This window comes from Balaenoptera musculus, chromosome 3 (genome assembly GCF_009873245.2).
Source record: "Balaenoptera musculus isolate JJ_BM4_2016_0621 chromosome 3, mBalMus1.pri.v3, whole genome shotgun sequence".
Taxonomy (NCBI): Eukaryota; Metazoa; Chordata; class Mammalia; order Artiodactyla; family Balaenopteridae; genus Balaenoptera; species Balaenoptera musculus.
In genome coordinates, this window is record NC_045787.1 from 91,526,967 (window position 1) to 91,539,558 (window position 12,592).

Genomic DNA, 12,592 nt, shown 5'->3' on the forward strand with positions numbered 1-12,592 from the left:
ACTCTGCGCCCAACCTGTAAAGGGTTTGGTGAGGTTTAAGGACAAGATAAGCATGTCTGTTTCACACATCACTGGGTAATAAAAACAGCTGAAAGTGTATTGATTTGTTTTTAGTCCCCATCAGATTGTCTCTGAATTAAAATGACAGTTTCTTTAACATCCCCAGGATCAGCAGCATAAAGCAGCCTCAAAAGGCATGAGAGCCAAAGCCATGCCCCAGAACCTTCTATTCAGATGGTGTTCTAAGAGCTATTAACACAGATTGTTTTGCCTAGGCATCCTCTGCTTGAGTTATGACTTCCCTGGTGATTAAACGTCTTAACAATGTTGTTGCAGAGGATCCGATTTCAATTTACTGTGATAGATAAATATATAAATATTATGATGACTCTTCACTTCATGTGAATGGCCTCCCCATCCTGGCCTTGAGATTACCCAACTCTGGTCATAATCTGAAGGCCCACACCCATAGGGTTGTCTGCTGTTGTGCATCAACAATCATGTTTTCATTGCCTGAAAATAAAAATCATTCAATAAAGAGCTGGGCCAAGGCCTGAGTTGCTTTGAATCAGTAGGTTAATTTGTCTTGGGAATTAGAAAATCATGTTTCAACACACAAGTGCCTGTGCTTTTGGGAAGGTGCTGGTTTTCCATTTGGTTTGACTTTAAAAGATCAAATTTCAAGGAAAAGCACAACTGAATTCCCAAATCTCACCAAATTTACTTTTGTTCTAGCATAACCTCATACTGAAAAAAAAAAAAAAAAGTAGAAAAAGAAAATCCCTCAAGGTTATGCTGACCGAAAACCTAATTAGAATCAATTCATTCTAAGTCTTAATCACAGAACTGTCCATTAAAAAAGCAACTTTTCCCTTGAAACAATAAAATTGCTTATCATAAACATAGCTATTTAAATGGATTCTCTTCAGTACACTATACCTGAATTAAGATTAACCAAGAGTTTTTATTTGGAAAATTTATCATTATTATATTATTATTTGCTAAAGCTAAAGTAATTCCTAGGTTAAAGTCATTGCATTTTTTAGACCTCTCTGTAAAAATTCTGCTCCCGTCCATTTATGCCTCATGACGGGTATAAGATTGTAAAATGAATTTTGAATGCTCAGGTCTCCCCAAAATTAAATGGGAAATCCCAGCAACTTAGATTCCTTACATCCCTTAAGATGAATGTATTTGCATACATCATTTTATTTGGCTTTAATTTTCTATTTTTATGTTCTAAACTTAGTGTACAGTTCTCTTGTTGTAAATAGTCTTTGCTTTGCTTTGGAAATATGGAATAAAGTTTTTCTAGAAACCTTTCAAAGCGATACTTGAATGTCAAGTATAGTTTAGAGATAGAGAAGAAAGGAGTTTTAAGGATTTACCCATTTAGTCTTTGCTCAATGAAACAACTGTTTCCTTTCTTAAAAGCCCTTAATTATTTTCTTTACTCAATTTACAGTGTATATGGAATCTGAGTATTGCTTAAGTTAATGTTTTTGTGTTATTTCCCTATTTAGTTCTGAACGTTTGTATGATAATTGCAATTAAAGCAAAAAGCCATCCTGATGACTGGACAGAAATTATTTGCAGCTGCTAGGGTTTTTACCCTTTGTTTTGTTTTCTTGGGATTTGGATGGTATCTTCATCTTGACAGGAAGATCTGGCTGCAACTATCATACAACAAAGCAAATCCTCTGACTGACCTGGACTTCCTGTGTAGTATCATGAGACCTGCTGCTGGTACTTCAGTGGCAAACATGGGGAATCAATAAAGCTGTTTTTCCACTGGAGTTCTAAGTTTTCTCCAATTTAATGATTGCTTCAGTTAATCAGTATTTCCTTTCACATAGTAGAAGGTTCATGTTGCTGGTAGGCTTGACTTTTGTTAATAAAAGATCCTCTAACCTTCAGATCCTAAGAAACCCAAGTTTTTATAGGGTTTATGGAAGCCCAAACCAAGGTCTTGAAAGGCTGCCCTGTGGCAACTGCTCTCCAGAGCCTCTTCTTGTGTTTTCGGAGTAGTTTTCTTAAAACATACAAAGAAAGTCAAGTTTTTAAATAAATAAGATTGTAGGCACTCTGCATGTTAAAATCTTAACCTACATTTCTTTCAGGCATTCTCTCCCTATTGGTGTGGGGGTTTTTTTGCAAAAAAGGGAGCAAATTGAATTTTTTTCAATGTATCGCAACCCTTCTTTTTCTTAATTTTCATTTTTTAATCTAAATGATGTATGCACCTTGGTGAAAAAATGAAATTATTTAGACTTGCTTATATTGAAAAGTTAGAGTGCATTTTCAAGTAATTTCTTATATATATACATAAATGTGTGAGATCATCTTGATGTTATAGTACATAGATTGATTCCCTCCCATTTTGAGATGTGGCTTCTTCCCTGTTTCATCCAATCCATTCCACTCAATGTATTTTTCCTATAGGGTCCCAGGCACGATATGCAGAGCACATTGTTACTAGTAATTTAAGCGAGTACCTTCTATTATTATATTTTTTTTCCTTCTCCTCTAATCTTTACTCTCATTTCTTTCCATCTGCCTCTCCCCCATAGGTACCTGCAGTAATGTATTTACATGTCCTTAAAATATGTATGTAATTTTTAATAATATGCACTGTTGTGTTTTAGAGTCTTTAATTTACACAAATGACATTGTGCTTTCTCGTTGTTTTTACTTTTCTGATAAATTTTCACTTATTCTGTTTCTAATTTCTCTACTTATTACTGCCCAGTGTTTCATAGAATGCATTCACTCCTCTCTAATCATCCTTTCCCTAAGTCTCTTCCTGCTCCCCACTACCTTAATGGCCATTGTGTTCATGTGCAAAGACCATCTATGTACACATTCTCTGCAGACCTAAGTGAGAATTTCTCTGACATATATCCCAGGAGTGGGATTACAGTGTCATAGGCCATACACATCGTTCCATTTTCTGGCTTTTGTATATTTGTTGAAATCCACCAATTCACTAAAAATCACCCCCCACTCTTGATCTCTTTGCTGCTATATGTTTCATTGTGCGCTCCTAAAATTTTATTTCAATGGAGTATTGAGAAAGACTGGAGGCGAATGTGTGTGCTCAGTCCAACATTTGAACTGCAGCTCAACCCTCTCCTTTTCAATGCATTATAGTTAGCTTGGGGTGTGGTACAAAGATGAGGAGTAGGAGAGAGTGATTAAAAGACATTCCTATTGATGGTAAGCTGTGTGCAATTGGCTGTAAGCTTTTCATTGAGACCCATTACCTAGGAAGTGGGACACAGACTAAAATGAAAGCTTGCATCTAACTAAAGGTAGGTGCTGGCAATGATCATTGTTTCATAATTTAGAGGCAACAGCTTGACTTTCAATCCAAAAGCATGATAGCATTTCTGAAACCAAAGGCCTGTTGCCTGACCTGACCCCCGGCCCCAGCCTACAGTCCTTAATCCCATTCTGAGGTTACTGTTTTTCTTCAGTGCTACAACAAACTGTGCTACGTAAGGCTTGTAAAGTACAACCATTTTAGTAGTTCGTTTGCCAGGACTTTCCCTTCTATTTCAAATGGTTTTATGATTGCTCTAACAAGGTACCTCTGCAAATACTGCTGTGAAGTAATTAGAATTGTGTTTTCTGGGCCCATCAGCTGGGTGGCTATGAGAGGGCCGAATCCAATTTGTACTTGGACAGAGTTGGAGCAGGACTTTATAAAAAAGGTGAATGTGTATCAGGTCTGCCTACATCTCAAGAGCAACACCCATGGCAATGTCAGCACTTTTTAAAGTTAGAGTTTTCTGGGTAAAATCTGTCAGGGATGCCTTTGGTTGGATTTGAACAGCCTCAGTGAAAAATAGTCAAGCAAACCACAGATGACAAGGCATTCAGCTATATTTCAAGGCACTTAACCTCCTTTTTTCCGTTCTCTGTACCAATTAAATTGTCCAAAGTACAGATTCCTATTCTACAGTGTTCAGAGCAGTTGTTCCACCACAGTCCTACTCTGTCTTGCCCAAATTGGACCTCAGCAGCTCGTAATTGCATCTCACTGAGATTAGTGGAAATGACAGCTTGTAGAGGCATTGTGATCTTGGGGATTGAGCACTTGATTTGGAGTCACGATTCTGCCTACTGTTACCTGCAGTTTTCTTATCTGTACACTTTAGATAAGGATAATACAAGTCTCCCTGCTATGTTAAAAGTTACTATGAAGACCAATAAAATAATATACCTGAGAGTTTAAAAGGTTTGCATTTCTGGTGTTATGGTCTGACTTGTGTCTCTGATGTTTCCTTCCCTCAACTTCATATATTGAAGTTCGAAATCCCAGGACTTCAAATGTGACTATAATTGGAAGTAAGGTTTTTAAAGAGTTGATTAAGTTAAAATGAGACCTTTAGAGTGGGCCCTAATCCAATATGACTGGTGTCCTTATAAGGAGAGGAAATTTGGACACATAAAGACAGATACCAGAAATGGCAGCCTGAGCAGACTAACACAAGTACTTTCTAGTGTGTTGGAGTATCAGTCAGGCATATCAGATTCTAAACTTCTTACTGTTTTCTACTTGTTTGCTCTTTTTAAAAAGGTCTGTTTACTTGGTGTTTTAAAAAGATGATGCAAAGATTAGTAAAAAACTGAAACTACTCTATGAAACAAAATTCTTATTTAGCACATTAATATTTAACTTTAGCAGGCATAGCAGCAAATGATAAATGTTATACAGATAATCTTGGGCCTAACAGTCAGTTCCTCACTGTGGTATTGGTAAAGGCTTTTACCAGGGGAGATTTTAGCCCAGCCTCTGGCATAGTTCTAGCCTGAGTCTTCTTGTTCAGTTGTCCCATTCCAAAACTCCCACCTGAATTACCCACAATTTAAACTGTCCTCTTTGCTTCCAGTATCAATGAGGTTATTCTCGCTGGTGATCACCTAAGGGATTTCCCACTGCACTTATCTCTCCCTAGCTGGGGCCCCATATTCCAACGTGGCTCTGTTAGTGTCCCTGGCCACACTGAATTAGCCAGGGGAAACTCGGTCATTGACTCAACTTGGTTATTGAGCTGCTCCCCTGAGAGCTCAGTCAGATCTCTTTGAGTCTACAACTATGCGATCTAAAACTCGGGAGTTACAGCGACCATGCCTTCCATGTGTAGCCAGAGTGATGAATGGAGCAAAGCTGAGCAGAGGGGGGATTCCCAACAGTGTTCACGGCCTTAGTTCAAATTGTCCTGCATCTCCAGCTGCATTCTTAAGCCTGAGTTTTGTAAAATACTCTGGTATTATTATAAGATTTTCCTTTTCACTTAACTAGTTCAAGTTAGTTTCTGTCATATGTTTACAAAAGCAACCTAATTAATACAGCATCCAGCATACCTGCCTTCAGTGGCTCAAAGTTTATTTTTCGAGGTGCAGGCTTTCTATGCTAATTACACAGACTTGTATTTCAAACATCATTTCAATTTCTCTCTAAAATTTTTTATTGTGCAGAAAAAGAAACTGTGATACACACAGCTTTGCCAAGAAGTTTCACCTTGACTGACCCTGAGTGCGGCAGTGGGGAAGGTTTTATAGGCCTTTTTGGCTTTAAACAGGAAAAGGATGACCTGGATGTGGTTTGTGCTGAGGTTCCATTTCTTGACATGAATGTCACCTCTAAAGACACCCACTCCTGCTGCTCTGTCCTGATGTGGAGTTATCTGTTTCATGGAGCTTTGTAAACTCAAGATCATTCATACAGCAAAAATTGGTCCAAAATTCTCTCTGTTCCAGGCTCTATGGTAGAAGTAGAGGTAAAATCTGAAAAAGACAGGTTTTGCCCCCAAGGAGTTCTCAGTGCGACAGGGGGGCAGACAGGTAAACAAACAACTACAGTGCTATCTGAAAGGCATCGTCATGGGGCAAAGAGTTAAAGGAGGAAAGGATTCATTTGCTTAGCATGGTGTATTTGAGGAAGGCCTCATGGAGTAGGCAATATGGAAGATTTGCCTCAAAATATGACCCTTCGCCTCAATGCAAATGGCTTAGCACAGCCATGGCATGGCTGAGTATTGTGGGAGAGCAAGTGAGAGAGGGACAACAGGAGAAGAGACTAGAGAGTAGGTAAGACAGAATCCTGTGGACCTTTGTACCCTGCAATGGGGGTTGGAGTTTCCTCAGCAGATCTATACTGCTCTAAATTTAAGTGTATATAAAAATCTCCTGAAGCATTTATCAAAATTAAGACTCCTGGGCCTCATCCCCAGAAATTCTGACTCAGTAGGGTCCGGGTGACAGCCACAAAACCTTACTTTTAAAAAGATCCTTAGATGGACTTCCCTGATGGCACAGTGGTTAAGAATCCACCTGCCAATGCAGGGGACATGGGTTCGAGCCCTGGTCTAGAAAGATCCCACATACCACGGAGCAACTAAGCCCGTGCACCACAACTACTGAGCCTGTGTTCTAGAGCCCGTGAGCCACAACCACTGAGCCTGCATGCCACAACTACTGAAGCCCTTGTGCCTAGAGCCCATGCTCCTCAACAAGAGAAGCCACCACAGTGAGAAGCCCGCGCACGGCAACGAAGAGTAGCCCCCGTTAACCGCAACTAGAGAAAGCCCACGTGCAGTAACGAAGACCCAACACAGCCAAAAATAAATAAATAAATAATTTTTTTTTAAATTAAAAAAAATAAAAAGATCCTTAGAATGACAAATATGTTGGTGGTTCATGAGAAATAATTGGAGAGACCCTGGTATAGAGGATGGGAAATCATGAGAGGGTTTTTATCAGTGGGAGTAGTATGATTAGCTTGTGTTTTAGGATCATTGGAGAAAGAGTGGATAAAGGATGTGAAAGAAGCAACAGGGCATCTGTGGGGGAGGCTGTTGCAAGGGCCCAGAGAGAGCTGACAAGGGTGTAGCAGAAGCAAGAGATAAGAGAGGAAAGACTGAGAGACATGTAGGAAATAGAATTGACAGATAAAAGTGATAGATTAGCCTTCGGGAATTAACATGCAGGTATCTGGCTTAGGGTAGATGGGTTAGATGGTTATGTCAGTAACCAGAATCAGTAGCATAGGAATAAAAGCAGATTCTGAGAACAAATTGTGATTTCAGTAGTGGAATATTGAGCTATACAAAATATGCCACTATTTTATTATTAAGGAATGAGAGCCAATTATGTAGAATAGTTAAGAACAAAGACTGCCTGGGTTGACATCCTGATTCTACTGAGGTATATTTTAAATAAAAGAATGATGTTGGATAGTGTCTCCTCATGTTGGTGGATTGTGTTTTCTTTTGTTTTGCTTTAGAAAGTGGAGGGATTTGGTACTCACAGCCCAAGAACACCAATTCCCCTCCTGGGACTGTGCGTGGGAATTTTACGTCATTGGAGACCAAGGGACTGCCCTTCTGAAGTGCTTTGGGATTCATGGTCAAGGGGACTAGAGTTGATAAACTGGTACCCAGGCTTCACTCTTAGTTCTGAGCCCCATCATCACTGATGGCCAATGAAATTTGGGTGTGGTTTCCACACCTGCAAGAGAAAAACAGAAATTTCCTCAACCAATTAGAAATTAACCTCTATAGATTGGGGAGAATGAGGATTAGGGAAGAGGCCTTTCTAGTTTCGCTTTATATATTTCTGTATTGTTCAAATTATTTTTACATTAAGCTCGTTTCATGCATTTCTTTAGTACTTGTAATATTTTAGGATGTTGTGTGTGCATTTTAGATTGCTGCCAACCTCAAGTAACTCTTATCATAAGTCAAATTGAACGTATTTAAGTGAATGTACAGGAGTAATATAATATTGGCCGACCAAAAATGAAAAAAAAAAAAAAAGAAATTAACCTCTACCAGTCAGAAGTATAATAAGAGTTAAATTGAATGTTCCAGAAGTGATGGGTTAACTTGATTTTTTCTGAATGTGGTTTCTGCATTATAATGTTTTATCTATAATACAAGGAGATGTACTGAGAGAAAAAAAACAAAAAACCCTTGGAATAAACTTCTAAGAAATTAGAGCCGGCAGAGCTTGGTGTCCAAGAGCCATTATGTAAACTGTTGGTATATTCTGAGTGGTGGAGACTACAATAAGCCTCCCATGTTATCGAAATTTTACTTTTTTCTGTTACATTTCTGAAAAGTGATCCTCTCAGCAAAAATGCAATGAGGGCAATTTTTTCTTTTGTTTTGTTTTTTAATGACAGCTCCAGATCTAGTGGAAAGCATTTTCTATCTCTTTTTCTATTCATCTCATAAAGCCTATTATTAAAAGATGTTTTTAGGAATAGTACTATTTTAAAATTGAATAGTTAAGGGGAAGTTTAGGAAGAGAAAATTCTAAGAACTTTTAGCAAAGAAAGTCACAAAATGAGGAAAATATTATCCCTTGGCAAAATTTTGAGGTAGGTGCACCTTGTCTTTGGTTCTTCCGATTTTACTGTTCTGGAAATCTTACTTCCATTTTTACTCATTCTCCATAAATCTCCTTGTAAAAATCTGTTCTTTGGAAAGGTTCTGATAAAATATTCTCTTGTTCAAGAGGTGAGTGGCTGGTAAAGTTTGTTTCCCTTTACCTGTATTTGCATTTTAACAGAGTTTGGAGTCCAAAGAACAACTCTTTAGTAATGTGATTTCAGACAGTCTAGTCAACCCAAGGATAGAAGGACATTATGGTTTTAGAGCTCATGTTCCAAAGCCATCTGAATCATCCTATTTAAATCATTTTATTAGTGGAGAGTGTAGAAGACAGTAGGGTCTTTCAGGCACTCTGCTCTGTGACAAATGACCAGAAGCAAGGCTACACTGAGATAGGCCTAAAATGGGTCATAAGGTACTAGGTAGCCTACTTCACAAGTAACTCAGAGTGGAGGGAGAAATGTCTCTCCCACTCAGCCCACAGTTCCATGCAGTCCTCAGAAGACGTCCTGCAAAAGTTTATGCTACCTGCCTCTCTGATTTGTAGTAAAAAATACTAGGCCCCCTACATTAGCAGCTTCAAACAAACTAATCTAAATAAAGCCTGTTAAACCACAAAACTTTCTCCCTAGACAGGGCCAACCTTGCTTGAACTCCACAAATCATGAAAGAACTATAATGGAAAAACCCTGCTTCTTAGGATCAAAGCATTGGATAAAGGAACATTCACCTAAGAATCAAAACCCGTAGATCTCAATCAGTGAAGGATTTTACATGTTCTTATCTTGGACTTGTGAAATGATTCTTTTTCACTTTCTTCCACATTTGGCTCTCAATCTTACCATAGAGCACACATGTAGTGTTAATACAGGTGACTTGCTTTAGCATTTTGACTAATAAGGAGAACGGTATAAGGAGAGCTTTAAAACATGGCTTATATTTTCACCTGTATCTGCAAATGAACATGTCCTATCTTAGGACTTTATGACACCTCAGATGCCCCATAGGGACTGGGCTCTGGTACATGTGGATTATTTTCTTTTTACATCTAACTCTCCTCATCAATATCTAGGCCCCCAATTCCTGAAGAGATGAGATTATACCACCACTCAGAACAAAAATCACCAGCCCAAACAATGTGGTCCTGTCTTAACACTGTGTCTTTGTCTCCACCTGAGACACTTTGACTGTCTGGGTTTGTGGAGAGAAAGTTGGGCATGGATGGGGTGGGAGTGGGGAGAAGATGTCTAGATCAGGGGAAGATGTGAGGAGATTTCATGGAGTTACTAGGACTCCACCTGCCCTCTCTCTCTCATTCCTTGTGGTAGGCAATGTAATGGTCCCCTCAAAGATGTTCACATCCTAATCCCTGTAATCTGTGAATATGTTACCTTATATCAGGAAAAGGACTTTGCAGATGTGGTTAAGGTTAAGGACCTTGAGATGGGGAGATTATCTTGGATTATCTGGACGGGTCCAGTCTAATCACACAAATCTTTAAAAATGGAAGAAGAAGTCAGAAGAATGGGTTAGGAGATGAGACGTGAGAAGGACTTGATCAGCCATTGCTGGCTTTGAAGATGGAGGAAGGAGGCCACAAACCAAGAAATGCAGGTGGCCTCCAGAAGCTGTGACCAGCCCTCAGTAAACAGCCAGCAAGAAATTGGGGACCTTGATTCTATAATTGAAAAGAACTGAATTCTTCCAAGTTGAATGAGCAGAAAACAGATTATCCCCTAGTGAGAGCCTACTAGACTTCAGATCTACATGACTGTAGGATAATAAATTTGTGTCTGTTTTAGCCTCTAAATTTGTGGTAATTTGTTACAGTACTGATAGAAAATTAATGCATTCCTTGTTCCCTCTGTTCCTTTTATTATCACTCCCATTTGCTCTCCTCGGTTATTTTTCTGGCCTGTCAAACATCATTTAAGATTAAAAATAATAAGGACAACTTTTAATGAGTGCTTAAAATGTGTCAGGTCTTATGATAAATATGTTACCTGAATTATGATATCTAATTTTGAGGTAGGTACTTTGTTTTCCCCAGTTTACAGGTGACTAAACCAAGATTTGGAAAGGCTAATAGCCCAATGTCAGATTGCAATTACATAAGTGATATGACCTAGGTATCAACTGGGAATGCCTTATGCCTCTGATCCAAGTAAAAATGGCTGGAATGCTGACAGTTTCTCAGTCTGTGAAAATCTAAAGCCCTTCCCAGAGATTTGGTCAAGTATGACTCTTACATTCTTTTCGATAGCTAAAGTAAAACATAAGAAATTTGAGAATTGTGAGGTTTAACTACTTACTCTCGAAACTTGCCATCAGGATATAAATTAAAGCAAGTCTCACCTCAAATTCTGCCACAAATACAAACATTTATTAAACAAATATTCATTAGGATGCAGAGCCAACACAGTTCATAAATTAGCAAGTTCCAATATTTTATCCTTTAGATACTCCAACCCCGCGTTGTACAAAAGATTCACTCAGGCAGATATAACTACATTCCAGGGACAAGATTCTGTTACCCTTAGAGGTGGCACAAGCAACTATCAATACACCTAAACTAATGATAGAGCACATGATTTCCACGAGATCAAGCGTGGATGCTGTGATGTTAATTTTATCTGTCAACTCGACTGGGCCACGAGGGGCCCAGCTATTTGGTCAAACCTTATTCTGGGTGTTGCTATGAGGCTGTTTTTGGATGAGATTAACATTTAAATTAACATTTAAATTGGTAGATTGAATAAAGAAGATTCCCCTCCACAATGTGGAGTCATTGTCAGTCATCCAATCATCTGAAAGCCTGAATAGGTTGACTCTCCCCTGAGTAAGAGAAAATTTTTCCAGCCTGACCACCTTTAAAGCTGAAATCAATTTTTTTCCTGCCTCTGGACTAGAATGTAAACATTGGTTTTTCCTGTGTCTCAAGCCAGCTGGCCTTTGGACTGGAACTATACATCGGTTCTCTTGGGCCTCCAACTTGCTGACTCACCTTGCAGATTCTGGGACTTGCCACCTCCACAATCATATGAGCCTATTCCTCTTAATAAATTCCTTTATACACACACACACACACATACACACGACCTATCAGTTTTGTTTTTTTTGGAGAACTCTGACGATTATGAATGCCATCCCTAAGGGTGCAGGGTATGATCCTCTCCAAAATCTTGTATCTTGTTGTGTTAGTTTCAAACTGATTAAATGACCACAAACTAGATGTCTTAAATCAACAAAACTTTATTCTGTCATAGTTCTGGAGACTAGAAGTCGAGAATCAAGATGTCACCAGGACCATGCTCTCTGTGAGGCTCTGGGTAGAATCCTTCCTTGCCTCTTCCTAGCTTCTGGTTTTCAGTCCTTGGCATTCCTTGGCCTGCAGCTGTGTAATTCCAATCTCTGCCCCCGTCTCCACATGGCAGTCTTCCTGTGTATATCTCGCTCCTTATTCGACATAAGGACACCAGTCATTCTGAAAATGACCCACCTTACCAGCATGACTTTATTTTAGCTAATTAAATTTGCAGCAGCCCTATTTCCAAATAAGGCCACCTTCTGAGGTACTGGGGGTTAGGAAATCAACATGTCTTTTTTGGGGACACAACTGAACTGACAGTACTTGTTTATGAAATATTTCAACCAACCCACATATAATGAAGACCTTTAATTTCACCAATGAAATCCATTTTCAAAAATGCATCACGCTAATTAAGCCTTTAATTTCACCAAACAAAATCCATTTTTGATGTGCTAATTATCCGTGTCAGGCTAAAAACCCTCAGATGTTGGGGGAGATACGGAGAGCTGTAGGAACAAGCTGGCTGACCACTCCTTCATGGTGCATTAAGGTCAATAGTCTGCCTCTAGAGTTTTAAACTATTGGATTGGCCAAAAAGTTCATTCCGATTTTTCTGTAAGATGAAAGAAAAACCCGAACGAACTTTTTAGCCAAGCCAATAATTGGCTTATACACAATATTGCAGAGTCTATGCTGAAGAAGTTTAAATCATAGACATTCTAATGTGTTCTGTCTTTTTTGCCCTGTATCAACTTGGCTGCGCATACATATTTCTCTATTAAGAAATTCACTCCCAGAAAACACGTCTTACATTTGGTCAACTTTAGGCTGGTTCTTCCTATTTTTACTTACTCTATCAGGAAAGAAACAAGTTCTTCTC

The 12,592-nt window shown here is 38.9% G+C and overlaps 1 long non-coding RNA gene across 1 annotated transcript in view; it reads left to right on the plus strand.

The window, feature by feature from the left end:
• LOC118892674 overlaps window positions 1-12,592 on the plus strand; it is a 249,420-nt gene that overhangs the window by 195,585 nt on the left and 41,243 nt on the right. The gene's annotated exons all lie outside the window — the stretch shown is intronic.